This window comes from Stegodyphus dumicola, chromosome 7 (genome assembly GCF_044657685.1).
Source record: "Stegodyphus dumicola isolate Sdum_Otavi_A_Nest chromosome 7, ASM4465768v1".
Lineage (NCBI taxonomy): Eukaryota > Metazoa > Arthropoda > Arachnida > Araneae > Eresidae > Stegodyphus > Stegodyphus dumicola.
In genome coordinates, this window is record NC_140774.1 from 115,189,517 (window position 1) to 115,202,724 (window position 13,208).

At 28.4% G+C, this 13,208-nt stretch overlaps 1 long non-coding RNA gene across 1 annotated transcript; it reads right to left on the reverse strand.

Annotated features, from left to right (window-relative positions):
• Window positions 1–1,175: 1,175 nt before the first annotated feature.
• On the reverse strand, window positions 1,176–8,815 carry LOC118203399 (uncharacterized). The gene is made up of 3 exons (XR_004760557.2): window positions 8,710–8,815; window positions 6,633–6,832; window positions 1,176–1,386 (listed from the first exon to the last, which is right to left on the reverse strand). It is a non-coding gene; the product is annotated as an uncharacterized LOC118203399 (long non-coding RNA).
• Window positions 8,816–13,208: the final 4,393 nt, after the last annotated feature.

Genomic DNA, 13,208 nt, shown 5'->3' on the forward strand with positions numbered 1-13,208 from the left:
TTCTCTACATTTACATGCAATTCCTCCAATGCAATATTATCTAGACCTTATATTCCCATAGAAGTTTTACACACCATTCTTATTAACTACGTATAAAAACAAGATTTGTTACAGTTCTAATAATAGAAATGTATTTTAAGTTTAATAAATTAACCAAGAAATTAAGTTATTGTTCTCACTGGAAGGAAAAGGAATCAGACTGCAAATCACGATTTTTAATATATGGCCAGAATCATTGCAATTTTCAAAATTCTGAAACCTTATTCATGTGATCATATACACCAAACTATTTTAATGGGAGACTATTATATTCTGGACGAAATAATTATTTCTTATTAAATATAATCCTCGGTACTTTTTTGCAGTAAATTAAAAACAAATTGTTTTCTTTCAACACTAATAAGCTCTGATATGCCAGTTTAATAACTGTACTTAAACTTTATATGAGACTACTGCTATCTAGAGTTTTTGTCATTGCAGTAGACTAAAAGCATCAGGATGATGGGAATTTAAAGTGAATGCTTGGATATTTCTTGTCATTAAAATAAATTTAAAAGTTTGCATTTAAATGTATGCAAATTTTAAAAATAAATATTTTTTCTTGTGTTCTGTTTACAAGCAATTTAACTGTACTAAACAGTTCTCTGTTAAAATTACTTCTGTCCATGTAATTTTTTTATAAATTTAGAAGGCGTATTTTGAAAGTTAATTAACAAATAAAATGACATATATCTTTCACAAATTCATTATTTTGCCATAAATTTGATTTATAAAATTAGTTCAGTGGATGGTCCAGTCAATGGATAAGGTTCTTAACAAGCAATTTTCAGTTAAAATATAATTATTGTCATAATTTAAAATTTGAAGCATTTATTGCAAAAGGTTTTAATTTAATTCAGCTACTAGGAATGCATTAAATTCCCAAAATATATAAACTGATAGTTTTATATTATTTCATTAAATTTTACAGCAAAATTAAAAGTATTAAAGGAAATGTAATGAAATTAATTTCCATATTGCATATTCATGTAATAAATTTCTCTTCTAGAATCAAACATTCAAATTCAATGAACTAATTATTTTCATATTCAGTAATACAATGTATAAGATACAATATTTGCTTAAGCTAAGTATCCTCTACCAATCCAAGTCTTCATGAAAGTTAGGAAACAAACTGAACAATTAATAACTTTAATTACAGTATTTTCGTACAAGCTAATACACAAATTTTTTATTCCATTGTTTACAAACTTCCTTCTGTTGTACATTTTCCTTTTTGTTTATGATACTTTTCTCTAAATGAAACACTTTTCAACCAGTCTTTTATAATATGTTCAATAATATTGCAAGGTATCTCTCTGGTGGCCCGATTTTCTTTGAAAGCACCTAAAAGAATAAAAAAAAATATTTTTTAAACTAAATAATCAAGAAATAATAAATTTTCTCAAACTTTAATAAAAGCGATGCTGTTTCATCCTATGTGGTCGGTTTAATGTAAAATTATGTTATCTTGAAATAGTACTATTGAATAATGCTTCAATTTGAGATTTCGCCGTTAGAGTTGATTTTAAAAAAATCAAAATTTTAGATAAATTTCAATTTTTCAAAAATTAGATAAGTGCAAATTGAACTGTTATTTAGAAAACGGGAACTAAAAATATAATGGAATTAAGAAAAAGGATATTTTAACAGATAATTTTTGGTTAAAGATTTTGAGGTTTGCAATACAAATACCTCATTTTTTGGCATTCTCAGATAGCATTATCAACAATAAAAAAATGAAATTTGTTTTCTTGCCAGAAAAGAAACGAAAATGGTTATTTAAATCATGAAATGCTGGTCTAGTTAAAATATTTGAAAAGAATGAAATGGTCATAAAATTATGAAGTATTACAAACAAAAAATGTCGAATTGTGTTTCTTTCAAGTAGCTATTTCCCCATTTAGTTTCTCTAGTGAACAAGGGTAACATGTGCTGCAAAAGATTTTCGATTCTGGAGATTCGTTTTTCCTATTTTCCTTTTATTTCGGCACCGCACTTAAAGGTTCATATGAGTTACAGTCATGGAGTAGAAAAAAGTATTTCATTGAAGGGATGGCAACATATATGTTACGAACGAAAATAAGGAGCATGGATACTGTCACCTTGAAATGCTTATATTAAAATAAGAGAATACAGTGCAACTATGATAAAAATTGAAGTACATGTGCATATGCATGTAAAGATAAACGTTTTACATATATATATATACTCTTTTAAAATAATTTTAACTTTAATTAAACTTAGGAGATAGTATAATCAATTAATCAATATTGTTTAGGAAATAAATTATTATTATATATATATATGTGTGTGTATGTATATACACACTATATATGTATTTTAATACGAATGTTAAGGAAATTAAATAGAACTTTGACTCACAAGCAAAAATATCTTACAATGACTCCCTAAATATTTTAAAATTTATTATACATATAATAAGTATAAATATAAAATTGAGAAATTTGATTTGAAATATTATTTGATATTTACATTTTGCATATATGAATACATTTCAGTATTCAGAATAACTTTTTATCCTAGTGTTTCATTCAAATTAAAATTTAATTTAATATGAGAGATTTACAATTAATTTAAAATCAAATTACAATGTAAATTCAATTGAATATTAGAGATTAGTGCATTGATTTGTTAGAATTGTGTCATTATATGTTGTTAAATGTGCTTTATTTGCATTAAATTTGCGCAGGTATCTAATTAAACGTGAAATAATCTTAACAAAAAGTGAAGTAGTATTTAGTCATGAAAATTTGTCAACGTAAATGGAGAAATGTGTAAGTGAGAAAAACGTTTAATATGTAATTCTATTCATTCCTACAAATATGTATTTAGGAATTTTGGCATCCTTGTTTTAAATTGAATAAAGCATTTTACTATAGACTTTTCTTTTTTTAGAGCAATAGACTTCAGGAAAGCCGAGTAGCCAAATTTTGGGGCAACAATTACATCTATTAATATAACAGTAGTGCTAAAGCTATTTCATGATTCATTTAATGAGTGCTTATGATTTTAAACCTGTGATGAAGAACAACTACAAGAAGCGCAACATAATACTTACTCATTAGATTCTACTAAAATAGATCTGATCAATTTTAACCACAAAAAACTTTTAATAAGCAATGCCATATATATTAATATATATATATATATATATATAAATTGAAACTGAAATTGAAAAGCTAACAAGTAATTTGACGTAAGACCTATTTGGTCTTAAAATTGTTTTTGCGCAAAATGCTGCAAAAATATGAAATAATAGGAAGAAATATTCTAGTGAGCTTGCTAAAAAGTTACCAGGAGCTGTGGCTCCATAAAATAGTTCAACGCAGTATTTTTTAAAATATTAACATGGAAGTAATTTTTAAAAAAATATTAAATATTTAAAAAAACAGCCTACATGCGAAATAAAAATGTTAGAATCAATGTTGGAAAACATGGGAATGCACTAAAAACTAATCTTATCGATGTGATATCTGAAAAGTTAACACATATAAAAAAAAACAGATCGACGGATATATATAAATCTATACATATGTATATAATTAATAAATATAAAGTAAAAAATCAATATGGGTTATCCTAGAAATGACTGACGGTTTTTCAAAGTTTAAAAGTGAAATAGCAAACAAATTATAACACTTACTAAAATTAATTTTGTAAGAAGATTATTGGTCAAAAATTGTTTTTAGCACCAAACGTCGCCAACAAATTGCGCTTCAATTTCATATATCGTCAGTTATGTCAAAATGCTCTCGAAATGGTCGCCGTTTAAAGCAATCATTTTCGAGATTGAAATACAAAATTAACACGCTGTGTAATGTCACTATTTGAATTTAGTTAAATTCACTTGAAGAAAAATATACAATCCTTGAAAAAAATCATTGAAATTTTTTTGAATATGATTAGAATATGGTTAGAATATGATTTTTATGTATTTTGAAATTGCGATTTAGTCTCAAAGATCATGTTAAGTGAAATATTGGAAGTGAGGGTATTTTTTGATTTTAAAATTTTAATTTCCAAATGTACTTTTAAGCAATCGCTTTTGAACTTTCCTCTTCCTTGCATATATATATATATACAGAGAGACATGTGAATTCAAACAAATGGAGTTAATATAAACCTAAAATGATGAACTCTGTAACAATAAGTCACAAATCAAAAGAATGAATCAAAAACATGGAAAACAAAATTGGAGCAAAATTAAATCAATACATAAATAAAACAAAGTTCGCATGAAATTTAAAGAATTAAAAAATATCTTCGGTCTTTTTCAAAGAGCAGCCGAAAGAAAATGGAATTATAAACAGAGAAATCAAATTATATCTGGATGAATTGTACAAGTAATCAAAGAGTCCTTTGAATTAAAAGACCAAAACCTTAATTCAAAATTAAAATTTTTCAAAAAATTTAAAACTGTTTAAAAATTATTTAATGATTATTTAAGGATACTCGAATATAACGAAGTGTACAAATGATATCTGCCTATGGGAGGGAATGAATTCGTGGAGGAATTTCAAAGGAAAACTGGCTCGTATTCTTGCTACTCATGGAAAAACCACGAAAACCAACTACGCAACAAAACCGTTCGTCTGGAATAGAAGCCAAGACGAACTCCCAGTCTTCGCTAGTGTTATACATTTAGCAACCGATGAGGCAAATTAAAATAATGATAAAAACTGCAAGTATCTGAAATCAGTATTTATCACGATATCACTTACTCCGACGTGACTCAAAATCGAATACATAAATGACAAAATAGACTAGACTCGCCTTTTGAAGTATTTTTTAACGCGCCTTCTTTAGAAGATTTTGAAGAATAAGTGAAAGCATATTTATTAATTTTAAATTAAAAAGTTTTTAAAAATTAATAACTTGGAAAATAGGAATGACATAATGTACATAAAAAAAAAAAAAAAAAAAAAAAAAAAAAAAGACACATGCGGAATTCAAAACCACAGAGAAGGCAAAGCTGGCCAAATTTTGAAAATATGGACTTAGTAAACTTATGAAATTCAAAAAAAGATTAATGAATTTAGATCATGAAAAAATAGCTAATAAGCAAAGTTAATGCTGAGGAATTAAACATAGCGCTAAGTGTCTCTGAAATGAACATTCTTGAAAAATAAAAGTAAATGACTAAATACCTAGTTAATTTTTCACGTGATTCAAAATTAGTTACCCAATATGTAAAAATATGAAAAAGTCAACACTTTTTTGAAAAGAGCAAATTTTGTTAATTTGAAAGTTAGAAACTTTTTATATAAAATGTACTATAAAAGTACTACTAAAGTACAAACTTTTTATAAAAAGAACTTGAAAAAGTACAGTGACATAAAGCACAAGCCACCAAGAAAAAGAAAACTGTAGAATTCAAAAATCTTATAATAGACAAACGTTCATAATGTGGAATTGTTAAAATGCAAAATTTCAAAATAAAATTTAACTTTGATAAAGGAAAAAATAATCAGCAAGCAAAATTATTATAATGGAATTAAACATATAATTTCGATTTAATTATAAAAAAAAATAAAAACTGAAATAAATTATTAAAAACATCTTCTACTACTGTAATTAATATAACTAAGTAAAGAAGCTTAAGAAAGTGTAGTAAAATTTAATTTACTACCGCATGAGGAAAAATTAAAAGGGATTTCTTTTTATTTAGCTATAATTTAATTTAGTAGGAGGTAATTCTGTTTTATTTCTTTTTGTATTTAATTTATCATCCGAAGAATTAACATTCTGATACATGTATATTAATATATACATGTATCAGAATGTTAATGGCCTCTTTCGCTTCTGTTTTGGTGTTTCAAAGTCTGAACCTGAATCTAAAATTCAATGTCTTTAAAGCCGTTTTTGGACTTAAATTCAACTGTAGCATAATTAGCTACAAAAATGCATACATTGTTCATTAGATACAGTCTCATCTTTCAACTCAACAGCATATTTATTGTTTAGAATCGTTAATCACTTTAACATTTCTTATAGAAAACTCAAATCTTATTATTGAAAATTATATTTTTATTCAGATTTGAAAATAAAATATATAGATAGGCGTTTTTTAATTAAATTTAAACACTGTGTTAACATTCTGGAGCCTGATTCATGACTTCACTCAATGGAATTGAATTTGACATTTATATGGATCCGCAGGCTAAAATCTCTCGTTCAGTCTTCCTTTGAGCATCCATTATTTTATATATGGGTAAGTTTTTAAAGAGGTTGTATTAAAATTCACAAACTAGCAAAGTATATTGAATATTAGAGTCTTACTATGAACTGTAATTAAGAATGTAGATATGATTTATTTCGGAGCGAAACTATTAAAACATAAGCTGATATAATATGAGCACAATTAATTAGAGAGAATAAGGATAAATAATATTTGTTTAGAAAAATTGAAGTATGTTTAATACATTTTCCTACACATCAAAACATTTTTTTAAAATTTCAATGTTTCAATTCAGAAAACATATTATTTCAATTTTATGCTCTCGAAAAACTTCCTACCAATTAAATTAATATGGGAAAACAGACGTAAAATTCATTTGTAGAATACTTACAATATTCTCCCAGGATAACAATATAAAAATTCTCTCAGGATGTATCTGGTTCTCTGTGTTCCAGAATTGCTCTTTCCATGTGACTTCTTTCTTTATACGAAGGCCAGTTACATGTCCCTTTTTATCATCTGACACTCATTTGCTTGGACGACAGCCACTTCATCGGTCATTAGCAAATGTACAACGCTAAATGCCATTTTCTGTGAATGTAATGAAATAAATCCATAAATGTTCTGAGACTGAATGGAAGCAATCTTACTTTATATGTAATGTGTATGTTAATTATCAACATTAAAAAGCTTGTCTTATACAAACTCAAACTTCCTGACATTCTGGGAAAATTCCTCCCTGACTTTCTGAATATATTTTGTACTTTCCATGGCAGTTTAAAATTTTCTAGGTGAGGGAAACTCTGTTAGTACACCTTATTAAAAACATAATGGATAACAAACATAATAATCCCTATATGCCACTAGCATATATTACTCGAATATAATCGATATATAATCGAATATTGTGTTTAACAAAACCTCTTAAATCATTTTCTGCAAATGCATCATTAGAGAAAGCAATATCTGAAGGCTTAAAGGCAATATCTGAAGGCTTTATTAAAATAAAAATTTCCACATGTAGTAAAAGAAAGTTGTTGTACATAGCAGATGGTAAAATTGAATTCATAACAACAGGCCTAGTGTATAAAAGAAATAAAGAAACTTTGTTGCCTTCCAACTCTGTATTTCTTAAAGTATTCTAGGTTTCCGACTAAATTCGCTTGGTACGTAATGTCTTAGACCAATGTGAGATGAAGATATTTCATTTACATCGCTCCAGTGCAGTTCCAGTGATTTATTGAAAGTTAAAATTTTTACTTATTTATTTGTTTATTTATTTATTGCCGCTTTAGCTGGAGAACTTAAACTGCTCTAAAATAGTTATCAAAAAGTTAAAAAAAACTAGCCAAAATTTCAGTTTTTAACTCTAAATAATAAAAAATGTCTATTTCATTGCTTGTGTAAATATAAGATATCTAATTCTCTTAGTGTTTTAATTTTTCTTTACAATTTAATGAAAACAGTACGTGCATAAAATACCAGTACTACATTTGAATAGTATAAAAATTATATTTCTAAAGCCATAAACACAATCGTATATGCATGCAGATCATAGTTTCCAGCCTTGGAAAATCTTAAAAGACGGGAGATTTTCTTTAAAGACGGGTTTGCTCTAGAAAAAATGAAAGGTTTTTCACTCTGAGAGGTTATACCATTTCAAAGAAATTCCAAACTCGCTTTGATTCAGTTTATGATGCATGATGGTTCAGGTTACTATAGTACTTGTAATTCAATTTTGATGTAAGATGCATTAGCATTTTATTAGATAGTCTAAAATTTATGCTCTTTACTAATTTCATTTTTTTTATTTCCTCGCATTTTTATGCTGAGGAAATCTTCACTAGTGAAGCAAAGCTTTTATTTATCAAAGTATTTTTAAATATACGATGCATGTGAAATTAATAATTAACATACATAATAACACTAGATAAAATTAGTAATATGCCAGGTACTAAAGTAAACAAAATTAAACACGAAAATTAACTAATTAAACATTGCCTAAATCTTCACATAAAAATCTACTGATGTCTACAGCAGATTAAAACAACTCAGATTAAACGAAATCCGATAAGAAAAATTTATTAATGTCAATAAAATTAATAAAAAATACAGTTTTGTGAAATAAAGTTTAACAAGAAAAATTATTATGAAAATCATTACAGGTGGACGAATACAATTCGCCTAATTAAAAATTTCATTATTTTGATAAATTTCGTTTTTTTGCTGGGAAAAATTTTCTTTAGTAAAGATTTAAATTTCGAGACTTTAAAATCTCGAGATTTGGTAATTTACCTTGAGATGTGATGAAAAACTGGGACTGAGTTGAAAACTTGAGTTGGCAGCTATGATAAGTTTGAGATCAATATGATTATAGCATTTGGAAGATTTTAGACATATACAAAACAATTTTAGCAAACTTTCATTATTAAAAATATGATGAAAAATGTGAAAATATGCATACTTACACTTTTAGTAGAGCGGATAAAACAAAGACATCAATACTTCCCTTCGATCTGGAATAATTTTAGCGGTGTTCTTGATGACCTCAAACCCCGGTCTTTCGAATCGTTCTTAAGAATGACTGAGGTCAGAGTCAGCCGGACGTCAGTAATTTCAGGATTTGATTGGTTACATACGTTTTTTGGACCGCAGGGCATACTTTGAGGGAGAGAACTTTGAGGGAAAAAAGTGATTTCGTCCTTGAGAGAAATAGTGCTGTGGGACAACATATGGAGAAGCGGAAAGAGCTTCAACCTAAAGTCTACTGTGTGCAGATCCATAAGTCGAGTGAGATGATAAAAAGTAAACGTACAAAAAACATTTTGTATTGATTAATCCATCGACCAAAAATTAAAAATGTTTTACTAGGCACTTTACAATTTACAACACATTCACAGCAGAGACGTTTTGGCTTTTATAGTGTTTTTATACGGTAATAGTTTAATAGTTAATCAAAAACGGAGGTGTTAATTTTAAAATTTTTCATTAAGTCGAGAATTTAACTAGCAGCTTTCCTTGCAAGTGATGTAAGTTCCACACATTGCAAAAGTTACTTTAATTTCAAAATTTAATCAGATAATTATGGCAGAAAACCAACATATTTTCGTATTCTCGTCGACATCAACAAATGTTTTTATAATTTTAGAAAAATTATCATAGAAAAATCAACGTACCATAGCACGACTATGATGAAATATTTTATATCTGATAGTAAACAAAAGTTGGTTAAAAAGTATATTCGAATATTTTGAAATTTGTCCAATATATCTCGAAATTAAGCTGATCTTCATGATTGGAAGGTAGTAGGAAATTTAAACCCATTAACACAGAAATATTAGAGTGTCCTTTTCCGAGTTTAATTTAATTTATTTATTTATTGGGCATGTTCGTGTGTGTTTTTGAATTCTGCATCTGAATGCTTCACGAGAAAGCATCCTTTTTCTTAGCTTTCTTTTTAAATGCATTGTGAAATATTAAAAAGCATACATCTTTATTTATTACATCATAATGATATTTAAAGAAACATTAGTATTTCAAAGAATCCATAAATGCACATACGTATTTGATTTATATAGTATATTAAACTATTCTTAAGAGACATTTATGAATATCATGCTTAAACATATAAAAAAAGATACCCTTCATAAACATACACTGTCCATGTGACACGTTTTAATGTGCTCTACTACGTAAACTTTTATATTTTGTTGTTGTTGTCGTGTCCATATTACATGGAACAATGGTTGCCAGAGCTTATTCTGAAGAGAGGTTGTACTTCTATTTTCCACACCAAATTTTGAGAGAGAGCATCCCGGGGATATCCCACTCCTCTCCCCTTCCACTAATCCCCACGAAATGACTTTCGGGTCGCCGCATATTTAGAGTGCCGCCATGCCGCACCGACACTATACATTTACAAACGTTCATGTCTTCTCCGAGATTCTAACCCGGGACCTTCGGTATCGTAGTAGGCTTCCCTAACCACTATACCGTCTATGAGACACTTTTATACTGTCTTTACATGTAATGGAAACTGTTAATACCGGTAATTGACGTGCGATTATACGGATAAAAGGTGTAACAGATAGGCATAATTCAGAACGTTCTTGTAAAACGTTACTGACACCACCGTGAATAACGCCTGCTTTACATTTTCGGAACATGATCCTGTTATTTGTGTCATTGGTTACTATTTTTGAGTCGATTATATAAGTAACAGAATAGCAGGATCAGTTACGGTATCGTAGCATCATTAGGTTAAATCGATCGAGGAAACATGAAACACGTGAGGAAAAGAAGTCTTATATACTTTCTCTTTTAAGGGTGACTAGGTATGGGGTGGCTCAGTCGAAAAATCCTGGTAGTGACGAATTGTTGTCTACCATCTTTTATTTCTGGCGCCCCTTGTAAAGCTTTTTAGAACTCACGAAACAAGAAATCCGCAGTACTCTCACCAGGATTCGAATTCCGAATCCTCCGAATACGTATTAGCGTGCTTGCAGTTACACTACGATGGTATGCGGAAAGAAGGGTGAAAAAATCTTATAATGTAAACAGAATAGCAGGAAAAACTGTTCTCCACAATTAGGTAAAACATATCGTATCGTTAGCGTCGGTTTAAATAATTTTGGTGGTCCTCGCAAGCTGGATCATAGGGCCCCTTAACGGGGTTTCTCTTTTAAATTGCAATTTCTATAGTATGTTTAGAATATCACCTAATTTATTACCCTTCACCCTATTATTCTGAAATTAAAAATTGAAATTACTTATGAAATATATTTTGTGCATCAACAATTTTCAAAATTACGTTGTTTTCCATAGCCAAATAATAGAATAGAAGCATAGTAAAAGAACTCTTCAAATGCGGCACTCTCTTCCTGTAAATTGCGATTTCTAATTGCAAACCTTTCTGCTGAATTATTTTATTAACTTTATTGCAATGAAAATAAGTATTAGACCAGATCGTAAGAGATAAATAAAATCTAAACACTGCAATTTATTTAACTAGATGTCTCACAGAAACATATGGAATTTCTTTTAAAATTTTCCTTAAAATATTTTAAAATATATATTATATTTTTAAGTTCTTACTTACTAGTTCTAAAGAAACATTTATAAGACTGACGAGTCAGAAGTCTTCTCGAGTGTTTTGCTGGCTAGGAAAGAGAGGTGAGAGTCCCTCGGAGTATTCTCCATCAAACCTGCGACGAAACTTTTCCCTTTCTCACGGCAGAAGATCGGTCGCACTCACAGCAAAGTTCTCGGTGATGGAATGGCTAAATAACTGATGAAGACTGGCCATTCCTAAGAATGTATTAAGTTACGAATGCCCGGAATTTGAGACTACAGCTTTCAGTTCTCATTTCTCAACTAGTTTCGCAGATTGTTTTCAGCGTGAATTGTACATGACTATCAGAATTTTTCGCGCTACATAGATGCAGAAAGTAAAATTAAAAATCCCTGCCTTTTACGAATAAATAAAAAGTGCAATTCATTCCTGTTATGAGCATAACAAGATATAACGATTTTCTGTGTTTTCCTGAAAAATTCATGCATGTGTCCGACTATGTTTTACCTTCCATGTTTTCCATCATCATATATGACTCTACACGGCAATCTGCAAGGTATCCAAAGATCAGGTAATAAATAAAATTGTAATTCAGCGAACATTTTTCCATGATACGTTACAGTTTCAAAATATCGAAATAATGCTAACAAAATTAGAACGCACATCATCACTCTTAAAATCACATTCAACTTTTTTTGACGTTAATTACGTCTAGCGTGCAATATAGAACAAACGAATAATATTTTTTAAGCATTATTTCCATAACATTGTGCAATTTTTATTTTGAATTTTATTTTCAATTGAATTATTTGGTTTATATTTCATATACCGTTGATACTCAAAGACATTTTCTAAGGATGCGAAATGACGTTATAACGATCATTAGCTTCATATAACTATGAAAATAATAAATTTCCCTGTTAATAAAAAGTTTTTAAGCTTATACACATCATTTAAATGCACCGTATGTCATTTAAGTTAAAATTTTTATGGCCATGTATAATTTAAATGGTACAGAATGCCTTCAATTTAAACTCATATTAGCTATTAAGTTGGATATTGCAGGATCAGATTGCAATTTTTATGAAAATCTCATAATTTTTTATTACAAAAGAAGATATATAAATGTTTAACAGGTTTCGAATGTTGTTATATGCATGCAGACGTATTGTATGTAACAATTTAAAATACTGTAGTCGCAAAAGGATTTTTTGAGTGTATTTGAAATTTTATATGTGCACGTTTATTAAAAACATAAAGTCTTTATAGATTTTATTACACTGCACCATTTAAGTTAAGTTTTTCTTCTCTTTTCTTTCTTTCTTTTTTTTTTGGGGGGGGGCGATAATTTTATGTGGATATTTTAACAATAAATATTCTTAAAATATTTTATGGTAAATTTTAATTAATTCTATGCGAACATTTATATAATAGTAATCAAATATTTGAACATATAGGTTTGGTTTCTAAACAATAATCAGCGTTGTTTTAGCCAGTTTATTAGAGAAAAATCTTCTTTTTAAACACCGTGTTGCCAGAAAGCTATTTTTCTTTTGTTGAAGAAACACATAACTCGCTTTGTGTTGTTTCATTTGAAACTCGCTTCATTTGAAATTTTCATCGCTAAGTAGAGCAGTATGCACATATTTAAAATAAAATTATTCTTGAATAAGAGCATATTCTGTTTCATAATTAAAGTTTGGATTAGCGCATGTAGAAAATATTTATTTACTTTGTTGAACTAATTACGGATACGAAACAAGTATTTTATAACTCCAAATATTCAGAGTTCTAAAGTACTTGGTACTAGATATTAAATTCTGAATTGAAAAATCTGGGTAGTTCTTTAAATCTTTTATTTGTAGGCTAAATGTGATTATTGCTCTACAAGTGAAT